The following is a 14,728-nucleotide window of genomic DNA, read 5'->3' as shown; positions in this document are numbered from 1 at the left end:
ATTACGCTTTCGTACAGTAAAGGCGTGTCACCACCGACTGCCAAGGATCGGAGTATGGGCTTTACGTTAGCTTTGGTTACGCATTTGTCAATAGAAAATGCTAAAATGCAGTAAACAATCGCTGTACCCCGGGACTAAATCACGCAAAGGACGTAGTTGGTGAGCGCGCTTTAGCCTTTTACGGCTACTTCCCACACATCTCAAAGGGCCATGTATATTCTCCTACGAGCTAGCGCTACGCAGACAACGCATTGCGGAGAACACTCGCTCAACATGTCTGCCTCTAGCGCTCCGAAAATCACCCTGACAAATGCTCGCCGGTAATTGAAATTCTTGTCGAGGCCTCCTGTACCGCCGCAGACTCCGCTTGTCTCCGCTGCTCGTAAGTCACCACGTCCCGCTGCTGCTGCAGTCTGGTTCATGCATACGTCAGCTCATCACTTCAGTATAGAGCACAGAAGAGTGTTCTCAAAGTAAAGGAAAAAAAAAGAGGATTCAGTGATGTACGTAACCTAAGCGAAGCGTCCCTTGTTGCTCTAGAGTTTGAAGCATGAGAAAGTAATGCCGGTTATAGGATTTACCTGGTTCATTACTAAAGCAATACTGAAGTAGTACCAAAGTTGTACTAAATTATTACTGAAGTGGCACTAATGTAAAGTACTACCAAAGTAGAAGACCCAATAACGGCGAGTCGTCAGTCGTTTAATTTCATGTCTCCGCCGGAGGCTAGAAGCAAAGCCGCGAGTAGAAGATTGAGACAGGAGATAAGGAAAAAAGACATAACATCAGGATAGAGGTTTAGACCATCGCGGTAGCAGGCGAGAAATCATTAAATATAAATTTAAATGTAGGTAGCGGAAAAACAAGACAAGTCGCTGGAATTTCGCCATGCGAGATGAGGTTCGGCGGCTCTAGCTGGCGCTTCGCGTCGTGCCTAATGCTACATGAAGTGCTGCGACTGACTTGACGCTCAAATTGATAGGTGAGCGAACGTCAGCGCAGAAGTGTCGAGCGAACATACATAAAAAAGAAGAAGTAAAGAATATCAGGGCGCTTTGACTTAGTTCACGAAACTTTTTGCTAGGGAAAGTAGAAAAAACATACAAGGTGTCCAAAATGAAGAAGAAAACTTGCCTCTGTTTCTCATCGAGAGATCTTGGTACGTCGAGAACATTTCTATCTGATGCATGAATCGAACGCCCATGATGTGAGGTAGCCACAATGTAGCAAGTCTAAGTCTAATTTAAAATGAAGAGAACTATTGCGCATGTTTTAGCGAAGTGTATGAACAGCTAGGGTAACGTAATAGTAATAATAATAGCCGAAGCGACACTTGATTAGCGAATCTACAACAACAACAACAACAACAACAACAACAACAACAACAACAACAACAACAACAACAACAACAACAACAACAACAACAACAACAACAACAACAACAACAACAACAACAACAACAACAACAACAATAACAATAACAATAATAATAATAATAATAATAATAATAATCTTGATGTCTCTAGAGACAAGAACTCCTAAAAGCTGCTTTTTTATTTTTATTTACACTCATACTCACAGCGCCATTCAGGTATTTCAGTAAGTAGGGGGTTTACACAGAGAACTTATACATAATGCATTTAAAGAACATTGGTAGAGAAGGTAAATAAACAGAATTTGAACCATAATTACTATAGAGAAGTAGTTGCATACACTGTTGTTAATGCACATGAGTGACACCAACATAATCTAACCTAGACGAAGAGAAAAAAAACACAAAAGCATACTGTATTAGCATAAAAATAGAACTATGTGATAAGAGCTAAAGAATTCGGCCGATTGCACGTACCTGGGAATCGACGTTATGCGGAGTGTGCTCAGGGAACGCGACCGTGTTGCAATTCTTTAGGGGCGAAGCTTCTTATAGCGGCACTCGTTCGTCCCTCTTAGCCGTTGTAGTATGTTCCAAGTATAACATTTTGACCTCCAAGGTAATGCCGGTGAGAGATTTCTTCTGTGCGCTGTTGAACAATAAAAAATAGTGCTCAGTGTACATGCCAATGGCTGCTAATGAGGAATGAGAGACAGGAGCATTTGGCTTTTAGTTAATGCGCAGGCTGCGACAAGAAAAGTTGGCTACGTTATACTCGCTGGGTGTAACCTCCTTAATTTTAGAAAGGTTTAGCGAGCGTTGAGCCACCGTGCCATGAATACAATGAACTAGTATATACCATGAATGAACACGAGGTGGTTATAGGTGGGAAGTAGATACGAAGCGCAAGCCGTAAGAAAGTAAAAGCCGAATTCTCCTGTCTCTCGTTTCCCATAAGCAGTCATTGGCATGTACATTGAGCACTATCTGACAGGAAAAGGTTGCTACGTTATACTCGCGGGGCGTAACGTCCTTGGTTTTAGAAAGGTTTAGCGAGCGTTGGGCCGCAGTGCCATGAATACAGTGAGCTGTATATGCCATGAACTTGAGGTGGTTAAAGGTGGGAAGTAAACCCGAAGCGCAAGCCGTAAGAGAGTGTGCGTGTGCCACCTCTCGTTTAGTCCTTGTAATGTCCGCTGGATGGCGGTGCTTCTATATGGGGAATATATGATGAAAAAATGCAAGATGGTCGTACTTGGAGTGTTGAATAGATGGACGAACGGACACACAGACAGATGCATGGATGGACGCATGAATGGACGCAGGGGCGGATGCATGGACGAACGCAAGGAGGGACGCACGAACAGACGCACGCACGAACGGGTGGATGAACGCATGGATGGTCACACAGACGGACGCATGGACGGACGGGAGCAAGAACGAATGAACGGACGAACGCTTCGCCCCACTCTCCATCATTCACTTCGTGAATATGCTGCCATTTTTTTTTGTTGAGCGACACGTCATGAAATGACGCTGAATATATATACAAATGTTGCGCGCACAGACATATGTTGAAGAGTTGCAGATGTTTAAAACACTTATAGTTTGCACTTGCGCAACGATGTCAACTGGAACATGCGTATCAGCAAAACCGGAAGCTGATATGAAGCACTGATGCGGGACCTGCACGCTGCTATATAAATCAACTTCAGCGCATGGCACCTAACCACAATTGACGTTAGTGACGGCTGTATCAAAGAAGCACATATGTAATGTTTATGAAAGTGGGTACGCAGTACTGCAACCACTATCGACGTTTCACGAAGATTAGCTTCTATTTGAAAAGTAGTTCACAGACCTGGCATAGCTCTGTGGTAGAATGCCTGACTGCTACGCAGAATGCTTGGGTTCGATTCCTGGTGGCACCTTGCAATTTATTATTTGCATTCGTTGGAGGGTCAGCGTTGCCAATGTCAAGCTTTTTTTAACATTGACATTTATTTTATGCCTTAGTTGGGTCGACGCTACCGATGTCGGGTTTCGCTTAATGCTGACGCGTTAAAATTGCCCATGTGTGTTTTCGTCGTTCCTGGGTTGATACTAAGTGTCCATCACCTGTGGCACATACCCGCATTCCGGTAAAGCACACCGGTAGCACCACGCTCCGCATTTCGTCCAGTTGAGCCCCGAGAGCGTGATCATGAAATTTTGACGATGATCAAGTTTTTCATTGATGCAATACGCACCCTTGTAGGTGATACATATACCCCAGCAGCACGTTGCGCAGTGCAAGTATTGGATGCCCTGAGTCCAGTGCTTGACAACCTTGCGTAGTCACAATGGCTCGTCCGCCACCTTCATTCCGTGGAGTAGTGCGTAGTGCGACGGTTTTCCAGTGGAATGCCAGAGGACTGAAATCCCGGATTTCCTGTTTTCGCCGGTATGTTTTCCGCAATAGATTTCCTATATTTGTAATATGCGAACCAAACCTATCAGAACAGATCAAGCTTTTTGGCTACCAATTCTTGTCTTCATCGACTTGTGGTGAACCCAGCAAAGTAAATATATATATTCGCTCAGATCTCACCTACATTCCGCTGTTGGTGCAGCCCCACAACGCAAAACAGCACGTGTGCCTCCGGGTTACAAAACATAACGTAACCTTCACGCATATCGGAGCTTACATCTTTCTATCTGTTCAGTTCTACGGTAAAAGACTGCATGACATTTTGATAGCTACACCTTCTCCCAGGATTATCACTGAGGATTTCAGTGCTAATCACTTTCTTTGGGGTAGCACCAAAATTGAATCCAGGGGCCGGAAACTTGCTAACTTCGCCTCACGCCGCGAACTTCACATTATGAATGACGGAAGTCCAACGTTTATACGTGGTTTTAGTTATAGCAGTTGTTTTGATTTGGCGCTGGTGTCACGGCAATTCACTCAAGAAATGCGATGATTCACCGATGTTGAGACTCGTGGCAGTGACCATATTCCAATGTATTTGAAGGTCACAGGTTTTGCAAATTCCTCTTCTTCAGTTTACAGAAAGGCTAATTGGTAAATGTATAAGACGAAGGAGTGTAAGACATGCGAAGGTGTCACGTGCGGCCTGCATGAGGTAATCGAAAATGTGTTGGAAGCGCTTAAGAGCACCATTACGCACACATCAAAACGCACAGAGTTTGATGTGGAACTTGAGCAATTACGTACGATTCGGAGGCGGGCTGAGAGGAGGGTACAGGCGAGTTATTTCAATGCATGATCGCGGAAATGCTTGACGTTTACAAAGGAAAATCCAACGTCGAATGGACAAGCTGGAGGGCCAACGGCGAAGGAAATTTTGCGAATCACTGGATTCCCGCAAAGCGATGTCTCTTATATGGCGAACAGTACGTGGCCTTGGGTCTAATCCACAACAACGACATCCATTCAATATACTGGCTCTCCAACAAGACCACCTGCAAGTTGACATTGCCGAAGATTTCTGCTTGAGGATTGCGGGTGATGTGGTCACCATGAGTGATGAGGTTCCCAACGATGCTCTGGTAGCGCGTGTCCCTGAACTAAAAGTGCTTTTCTCACTCGAAAAACTGGACGCGGCCCTAGCTACCTGCAGGCGTTCATCTTCATCTGGGCCGGATGGCATCACGTATGCTGCGTTATGCCATCTTGGAGGACGGGGCCGAGACCTGCAACTGGAATGCTACAACCAGTCATGGACTGACGGTGTCGTTCCTGGTAGGGGAAAATCCATTCGCTTGGTACCGATCCTCAAGTCTGGCAAATCTCCGCTTGACTTCGCATCATACCGACCTATTGCGCTGTCTAGCTGCGTGGGAAAAGTAATGAAAAGAATGGTCCTCGCATGCCTCGAATGGTACCTCGAGCGCTACAATACATATCCTGAGGCTATGGCTGGTTTTCGACGAGGCCGTTCTTCTATAGACAATGTCATCGATCTTGTCACCTCTGTGCAACAACAGAAATTCCTGAAGCGCGCATCCGTTGTTATGTTCCTCGACGCGAAAGGGGCCTATGTTAACGTAGTACATGACGCCATTCTCGTTGCCTTGGAAAATATTGGAATCGATTCAGAAATGTTTAAATAAATTCGGAGCTACTTATTGAAGATATCCTTCTTCATGCACAATGCAGAAGGCCGCATCATATACCACTACACCTTTTGTGGCGTCTGTTCTCAGCCCTACTTTATTTAACCTGACGATTATTGAACTGGCCCGAGTTCTGCATTGATCAGTCAACCTTTCTGTGTACGCCGATGATGTCTGCATCTGGGATTCGGTAGTGACGCGACACAAGGTACGGGCAAGGCTCCAAAAAGCAGCGACAATAACGCCCAAGTATTTCCGTGCTCGAGGGCTACGGATTTCCCTCGAGAAATTTGCCTTAGTTCCTTTCACTCGCAAGGCGATGTTCTGGTATCCCTTTTCCGTCAAGAATGTCAGAATTTCGTACGCGAGACGTCATCGATTCCTGGGCATCATTATTGGCAGAAATCTTTCGTGGAGTGCTCACATCACGCACTTTAAGAACAGGATCAGTTCTATCACCCATGTAATGAAATTTCTTGCCTGTATAACTTGGGGATCATCCGCGTCAGCCATGCTTGAACTGTACAGAGCGCTCTTTTCGGGGTATTTTTGGTATAGCACACCCGTGCTTTCAAACGCCGAAAAAACCAAAAAAGCATTCAAGACCAAGTTCTTCATACATTCTTGAGATTGCATAGTTGTGCTAACACAGTCGCAACTATCGCCATTGCCAAAGACCACCCGATTACGACCTATATAACTGTGGACACATTCTGGGCGCACATTCTTCATATATCCAGACTGCCTAACTACCACATTGCTAGCCTGCCACTGGAAAGACCGAAGGCAGAGTGGTGGCGGCTAGCCAGCATTCCGTCTCCTAGAGATTGTCACCTGCAACCATACCGCTTTGCCCGGAGTGGTGCCTGCAATGACCACCTGTACACCTTGATGTCCCGGGGATAACCAAAAAGGCTAGCCTGTCATCCGCAGCCCTCAAGCAGATCTCATTGGATCTTTTGCATGTATCATCAGAAAACCGAACTCATATCTGCATGGGCGGTTCAGTCTCCGGAAGTTTTACATGCGCTTGTGTGATTCCATCTTAATCAACCACCATCAAGTTTAAGACTTCACACGTCACAACATCTACGAGCTCCGAGCTTGCCGCCCTTCTGGGCGCAATCAGACTTGTTATGCGAGAATTCCCTGCTAAATGGGCTATCTTCTGTGACTCCAAGGCGGCCCTTCATGTATACGAAGTCTACGACGTGGGAACTAGTCTCGGATATTATCTCAAAATCAATGGAATCTGTCATCGCGCCACTAACAAAGGACATGGCATAATCTTTCAATGGCTGCCTGGTCACTGTGGGATTGGTGGTAACCACCTCGCCGACAACGCTGCCCGTTGTGCCCACGACGGAGCACCCACAGTGCTCATACCCCTGTCAAGGGTTGATGCCGCAAAAGAACTTTGCCGCGTCGCGCACAATACCACAGTTATGCATTGGAATAATCCACTAAACCCCACTCGACGCCCACAGAACCTCGCTCCATTACTTATATTACAGATGCCATCAAACACTTCGCGACAAGACGCTACAATGCTGTGTTTGTTGTGGGTCGGCGTTTCCTTTACCAACTCATTGAGTTATCGCTTTGGTATGGCTGACTCCCCAACTGTAATAACAATGTGTAGAAACTCTCGACCATGTCCTGTGCCATTGCCTAGAATTTGAAGATCGCCCGACTCTCCAGTGTGCCTTAAGGAGGCTAGTTGACTGACCCTTTACTCTGAAGAAGATCTTGGGAACGTAGCCTGCACGTACTTCAGCCCAGAAATCCCCACGAGCCCTTCTACAATTCTTGAGGGCAACGGCACTGTGCGACCGCTTGTGAAACCTGAACTGTGTGTGCGGTGTGTGCGTTATGTGCAATGTGTATTTCCTTCTCTCTCTCTCTCTCTCTCTGATTCCCCTCTCTGCCATGTAGGGTAGCAAACTGGAGTTAGTATGGTTAATTTCCCTACGTTTCTGATATTTTTTTCCTCTTCTTCTTACTATCTAATTCGTAAAATGCAATGAACCAACCTGGCTGATTCGAGTGGCGAAGTCGCACATGATAATTTTCTTGTTATCATAGTTTTCTTCTCACCCTTATAAATCACATCAATTTCTGAACGTTAATGATGTTGGTAACGCTGTCCTTCGTGGTAGCGTTGTGGTTATGGTGCTCTAATGCTGAAAAGAAAGTCGTGGGTTTAATCGTGTAGGAGCGATTGCATTTAGATGCAGGTGAACTGCTTGAGGTCGCTTCCTAATACTTATGTTTAATTCAATGACCCTTGCTCTACGGCATGCCTTGTGATCTTACTATGTTCTTGGCTCTTAGAACGCCACATATTTGATAAACGTTGAGCATATCCAAATAGGTAAAAGTCTTAAGACACTAAAATGGCGATATCGATGAAATATTGCTATTGTGTACAACGACGCAACGCCAACAGCTGAATTAGGCAGGCTGTGGGCAGTAGAGCTTAAGGCAGGCTGAGGGCAGTTAAGCAAGTGCTTAAACAAGCAGGGGGACCTGTCGTGGTGGTCTACTCTAATACTGTTCAAGTTACTCGACCACTGAACTGAATGTCGTGGGATTGAATACCGGCCATGGCGGCCGCATTCTCGATCTCAAGTATTTAGTCCAGTGTACTTAAGAGGCATGTTAAGGAACCCTAAGCAGGTGTTCGAAGTTTCCAGAGCTCTTCACTACGACGTCACTCAATGTCTTGTCGTGCTTTGGCGACGTTAAACCCAAAATATTATCATTAAAAACAAGCAGACAATTCAATATGTGCGCGGAACGTCAAGTTCTGGGGCTATAAATAACGTTTACAAACTACGCATCGGAGCCGTTCGGAATTTGATCCATAATGAGAGTGCCATGCGCCGAGGAGGTTCAAGTAAGGCAACGACAGCATGTGGCTGTTGCTGTGATGTAAACCGGGAGCTGCCAAAGATCATCAGCTGTCGCGTTAAGAAGCTCAACTTGACGTGTCCTCATATGATTTGTTTTGAAACCATTGTGGCAAATAATTCAGATTCGTGGAGTTTCTGACCTGTGGCCGCCGCACATATCTCTCACTGATATCTTGATATAGCCTTCGTACGCGAGGTCCCATGCTTCTGAAAATCGACTTTGGTGTGCAGATAACAATAATATTAGAGATTTTACGTCCCAAAACCACAATATTGTTGAGAGACACCGCAGTGGATGGCTCCGGAAATTGCGATCATCTGGTGTTCATTCGCGTGCACTGGCACCACACAATACACGGGCCTGTGGCAGTTTTCCTCCATCAAAACGTGACCGCCGCAGCCGAAATCGAACCCGGGACCTTTGATTCAGCAGCCGAGTAGTATAACCACGGCTCTAACGCGGCGAATTGGTGGATCGAGCATCAGAAATTGTTCTTCATGAAGATTGTCACAATGCATGTATCTTGCACGGTCTGAGTTGCAGGCTTCACACACTATTGCCATTGGGCTAAATACCGTGGTTAAAACGTTACAGCGGGTTGAAACGTAGAGTGCCAAAGGAGAATAAGGACGATACGAGTGTTCTTGTCGTCGATATTCTTTTTTTGTCTTGTGTATGTTTTACACTGTTATAATCAATATGACGATGCAGCGGCTGTCCAAAAGGATGTAAAAACTGTCCCAAACATCAATATTTGCAGTATATTCGAAACCATTGCGATATATCTCGAGAACAACGCACGCCGTAACCTATAGAGTAATAAAACATTTCGGGCCTACGTATAGTTTAATAAAACAGAGTATCATAAAGATTGAATAAGTAAACAACAGACTGTTTTCTGGTCATTCGTGACTATTCTGCATCGACCTGTCAATTAACGCAACAGAGAGTGAAGTGTTATTCTCTGACGCTTGAGTCGCCTGCCATCGCTTTTATTCTGTCAACCTTTCTTCTTCCTTCCACAAAGCACCAACGACTTCTCCTCAGCGTCTTTGGCCGGCGTTACCAGTGGTAGTAGCGGCGCATCGCCATTCAAGGCGGCCACTCAAGAAGTCGGCAATGAGGCCTCATCTCGCCGTTGCAACGGGTCGACGCATTGTATTATATACACCCGTGGAACGGCGGCGGCCAAGCACAAATGTGTTTCCATGAGAAAGCCAGGAACGACTAAACGCGCTGGCCACATATACTGTCTTCTTTGTTCGTCCGTTTTTTGCCGTATTTCCTTGATTCTCCCGGCGGCATAGCCTCGCCCCGACGCAGCCGCCTCTTTTGTTCGACTCGAGAGATCGCGGAGAGTATGGATAATATTTCTTGCGTCCCCTAGACAGAAAAAAAAACGCAGGAAGAAAGGCTTTTGCTCAGGAGCCAACTGTGCGAGCTGTATCGACACACTCAGCCTCGGGATCATCTCGCTCATCTTTTCTGTACGTCGGCCGCTGGCTTCCCGCGCGCAGCTGCTGATTACGGTAACAAATTATGCATCCGGGAATCTTCGGCGTCGAGTGACTCGCGTCCGTACAGTTTTCCTTGCTTCCGCGCTTGATGTCGCCCTTCCCCATTTACTCTTTCCCTCTTCCCCTCCTTCCCGGGCGCGTATATTGAATTCGGCCCCGAGAACTGTGCGAGCGGCTGTCTCTGCCGCTGGCGCTTGGGATAGGCCGTAAAAAGAAATGAGATCTCGGTGATTGCGTTTGGCTTCGTACCACAGTATATTTCAGTGAGCGGCGAATTTATGTCCCCTGTTGAAGTAAATTTCGGGCATCAAATTTGTCGTTTTTTTTGTACTGTCATGCTTTTTTTTGTTTCGCTGAAGTTTTACGTGGACAGAAAAAGAGACGCTCCTTTCAATCGCCTATATATTTACACCGCTAAACCCTGAGTTGGTTGATTGATATGAGGGATTTAACGTACCGAAACCACCATTTGATTATGAGAGACGCCGTATATAGTGGAGAGCTCTGGAAATTTCGACCACCAGGGGTCTTTTAACGTGCACCCAAATCTGAGCACACGGGCCTACAGCATTTTCGCTTCCATCAAAAATGCAGCCACCAAGCTGGGATTCTATCCCGCTACCTGTGGGTCAGCAGCTGAGTACCTTAGCCACTAGACCACCGCTGCAGGGCGAAGCCCAAAGTAGTACAGAAGTTTGTTGATTATGAAAGTACGAAGATGGCTGCACGAAAAAAAATTGAATGAGCACGAAAAACAAAAAACCAAACAAACTATTATTCTATATAGTATGCAATTTGAGTGCATCACGAGAACGCCGAGTCACATGCATATGGCGTCAGAATGATCGTCCGTTGAATCTGTTTCACTCACTGCGAGTATTATTAATGCAATGTGCCGCGCGCTGTGACTGCAGGAAACAGTCGCCACGTAGGAGACAATTTGGGAAGGCGTAAACTTTACAAAACTGATTTTACGTGGCCGAACATTCTGTGGGGTTTTCAATACTCGAAGGAAGTCGCGTATAGACTTCGTGACCATCACTTAGTTGCCGAATTCTCCAGAAAATCAATCAGCTTATTTTGTTCGTATGCTGCTCAAACACTTCCCTTCGTAGCTCAAACAGCGCCTTTGGTTTTTAGTGATTTCGTGCATCCTAGACCAGGGCTACTGATCAAGAAGTAACGGTCAAATCAGCTACGTAGCGAGCAGCCATGACCTTAGGTTGTTCTCGTTAATAATGCAGACAGCGTGCGAGCGTTCACGATAATAGCTGAATTTTCCACTGCGCGGGCATATTTTCACATAAAGAAGCGTGCGAAACAGAAGAATAACAAAATGATTCTAATGTCCCCAAGATTCTGATTGACAAAGTTTTAATGCCACTGAGAAACATTTACCCTACATATAGGGCAAAGTCTGTCCATCGATGAAAAGTTGATAACATCGGAAGTGGCGAAAACTCAGCACAAAACGCGGGGCGGGCTCGTTGAATATTATATAGATATTGGCGTGTTCCGATATCGACAAACATGCGCAGTGGGTGCGCACACAGGCAAGCGCATCTTTCCAGCTCCACTCAGATACAACCGAAAGGGACACTAAGGTAACAGCCATTTGGGGCGTGTTAGTAAAGCACAATTTCACATTCCCCAGTCTCAGCGTGACACGACGCATGGTAAGCGAGAAAACGCGCGAAAAGAAAATACGGATGAAGACGCCACCTTGAGATTAGGGCGCCAAACAGCGTGACGTCATCGATATTGAAGGCAAATACCGGGTCTTACGTAGCTTTTAATAAAAAAAATTGATTGATTGATTGATATGTGGGGTTTAACGTCCTAAAACCACTATATGATTATGAGAGACGCCGTAGTGGAGGGCTCCGGAAATTTCGACCACCTGGGGTTCTTTAACGTGCACCCAAATCTGAGCACACGGGCCTACAACATTTCCGCCTCCATCGGAAATGCAGCCGCCGCAGCCGGGATTCGATAAAAAAAAAATTAAGTATATTGTCATCACTGAATGCCATAGGCCTAGCATTTGAAGTTTGAAAATTTTCATCAAGCCAATCTTGCGAAAATGCGAAAAATATATTTTATAAGTCCAGAGGGCCCAAGAACTGGCGGAACGCCACCACGTTCCCGCCCCGACTCGGGCGTCGCCTACGGTAGCGGCTGCTAGGATGTCCCACGTGGGCACCCTGGTGGCTTAAACTCCTCAGGACCATATATTAAAGTTCTTGACTGACTGATAATTTCTTACGTCACGTGCGGCGATTTTGCGTGATATTCAAAAATGAAACTTAAGCTCTGTTTTTTTTTCGATTGTTAATGAAGTGAAACTTACGGCATTATATTTCTCAGAGTGCAGTTTATCATTCTAAACCAAGTCATTGTTCCTTTTTTAGGGCTTCTTTTGTAACTGCGGAGAGGCGTCACCGAGATTATCACAGGGAGGCATCCGATCGACGCCGCCACTGTCTGTTTAGTCCCGCTCGTTCAATCGGCATTGTCCTTCGAAAAGGGAGTTACCGGCCACCCAGTTCGTGACGTCAGCTCAAAGTGCGCATCCATTGGTGCTACCTCGTTTGTGGAGAGGAAGTGCCGCAAACTTCTAATGTTTTATGCGAGTTTTATTAGTGCGAGAAATTCCGAAATTAATTGCATGAAAACACAGAAGAGAAAATCATTTTTTTTCGTATTGATTAAGTTCAGTTTCACATTCTCGAAAATATCACTCTTACTGCGAGACTACACTCGGCAAGAGGAAGGAAAAAATATGACAGATCCCACGTACAGTAGGAATCGATGATATGCGAAGCACGAATGAGAAATATTGATATGTCACTTTAAAATCAGCACAACGTTACGAGGTGGAAGTAAATGATGCCGTACATGACTTCCGTAACATGATTACCATGTATGGATGCGTCGCTTACCTTTGTCATCTATTCACGTCAAGTAACACCAAATTAAGCATATGTGGAGCTAGCGAAACGGCCGTGAGCATGCTATGAGCGTGGTATGTTGTCATGTTTTTACATGACACGCATGTCAGGATTATCATGTTTGCACTAGTCATATATTTCGTCATTAATTGACGACATGTAACACCAAATTTAGTATATGTGGAGCTAGCAAAACGGCCGCGAGAGCATCATGAAGGGCCCAATTACTCCAATGTAGCGTTGACGCGCGCGCACGCTGGGCACACCGACGCTACGTTAGCAAAACGCGAGCACTCTATAGTCTGACACCAGGCGTGACCAATGTCCGTTGAAAAACTGGTATGGTATGGCAAGTTTGCATGGTGAACACAAGCGACAGACCCTAACATGGAAAGCATGACATCCGTTTCATGTAGCAGCATGGCTACATGCCACGCTCATAATGTGCTCGCGGCTGTTTAGCTAGCGTCACATATACCAAATTTGGTATTACAGTACGTGAATGTATGACGAAGGTATGTTACTAATGCAAACATGATAATCATGACATGCGTGTGATGTACCATGACTACATGCCACACTGATGATGCGCTCGCGGGTGTTTCGCTAGCTTCACATATGCCAAATTTGGTAACACGAGACGCCAATGGATGACGAAGGTATGAGACTGGTGCAAACATGATAATCATGAGATGTGTGTCATGTGAGAACATGACTACATGCCACAGTCAAGGCGTCAATACATTTCAACGTGACGCGGTGTGCTTGCTCGCCAGCGTTCATTTTGTTGCGTCACGCCGGCGTTGCAACGCCAGGCGCCGGTCCTGCCATGCACTCGCAGGCGCGCACCGCGCTGCGTTGCTTTGAGAGAGAGAGAGAGAAGAAACTTTATTCAAGTGTCCCTGCTGGGGTCAAAGGTGGCGGGGGGCCGGGAGACGGGCCCCTCTGTAACCCCCTTCCTCAGGCGGTGGCCAGGCCTTGAATCCTGGCGGCGTCTTCGGCCAGCCGGACAGCCCAGAGCTGGTCCTCCGGGCACGATTGCTTTGACGCATGCGCATGCTTTGGCATCCGGCGTCCCCACGTCACGAAAAGAGGGAGACGCAGTGTTGTCTGGGTAACGCATCGGTGCGAAATGGAGCATGTCGCATTTCGCTCCGGTTTCCGTCAGCTGGGTACGAAAGGAATACTACAAGTTTTCTGGACCGCCATTTCAACAATACACGTCGACTTCATAGTTTGCTTTAGTGTCCCTTCAAATGTTGTCATACAGTGAGGTTTAACTCTGACGTAAATTAATATTTTTGAATTTAGTGTTCCTTTAAACACAAAAGGAATTAGTTTTTTTCTAATGTGACTGCTTTCCTTCTGCAGCTTGCGTAAAGAATCCAACCTTGGCCAAAAAATTCCATCTCAATCGGGCGTGACCGCGAATAGAGATGACCGCAGGACATCATATCGCCAATTTCTGCAGATTTCATCTTGCCAACTGTGACTTGAAACACACAAAACAATTATAAACAGTCACTGAACTTTTGTTGTTTGAAGGATTACTGGCATAAAGTTGAGATATTTTCAGATATTCGCTTCGAATGAAAAAACTCAAGGCGAGAACCCTAAAACGTGTAATTCAGTTATTTGAATGCGTGGCATATATTTTAATACCACCACACTGAAAAAAAAAAACCTTTTGGTTTTGATATTGAGAGGATGGCTTTTCAGTGACGTTTCATGGCAGTGTGACGTCAGGAGCTGACAGTAAGTCACGACGTATACTAACAATGAGTCGGTCATATGCACATTGTGCGTGTAAATAACAATGGGAGAGCTGTGGCCTGTGACCGCCACAGCAGTTT

The sequence above is a fragment of the Rhipicephalus microplus genome, chromosome 2 (assembly GCF_043290135.1).
Source record: "Rhipicephalus microplus isolate Deutch F79 chromosome 2, USDA_Rmic, whole genome shotgun sequence".
Lineage (NCBI taxonomy): Eukaryota > Metazoa > Arthropoda > Arachnida > Ixodida > Ixodidae > Rhipicephalus > Rhipicephalus microplus.
This window is presented reverse-complemented; position numbering follows the sequence as displayed.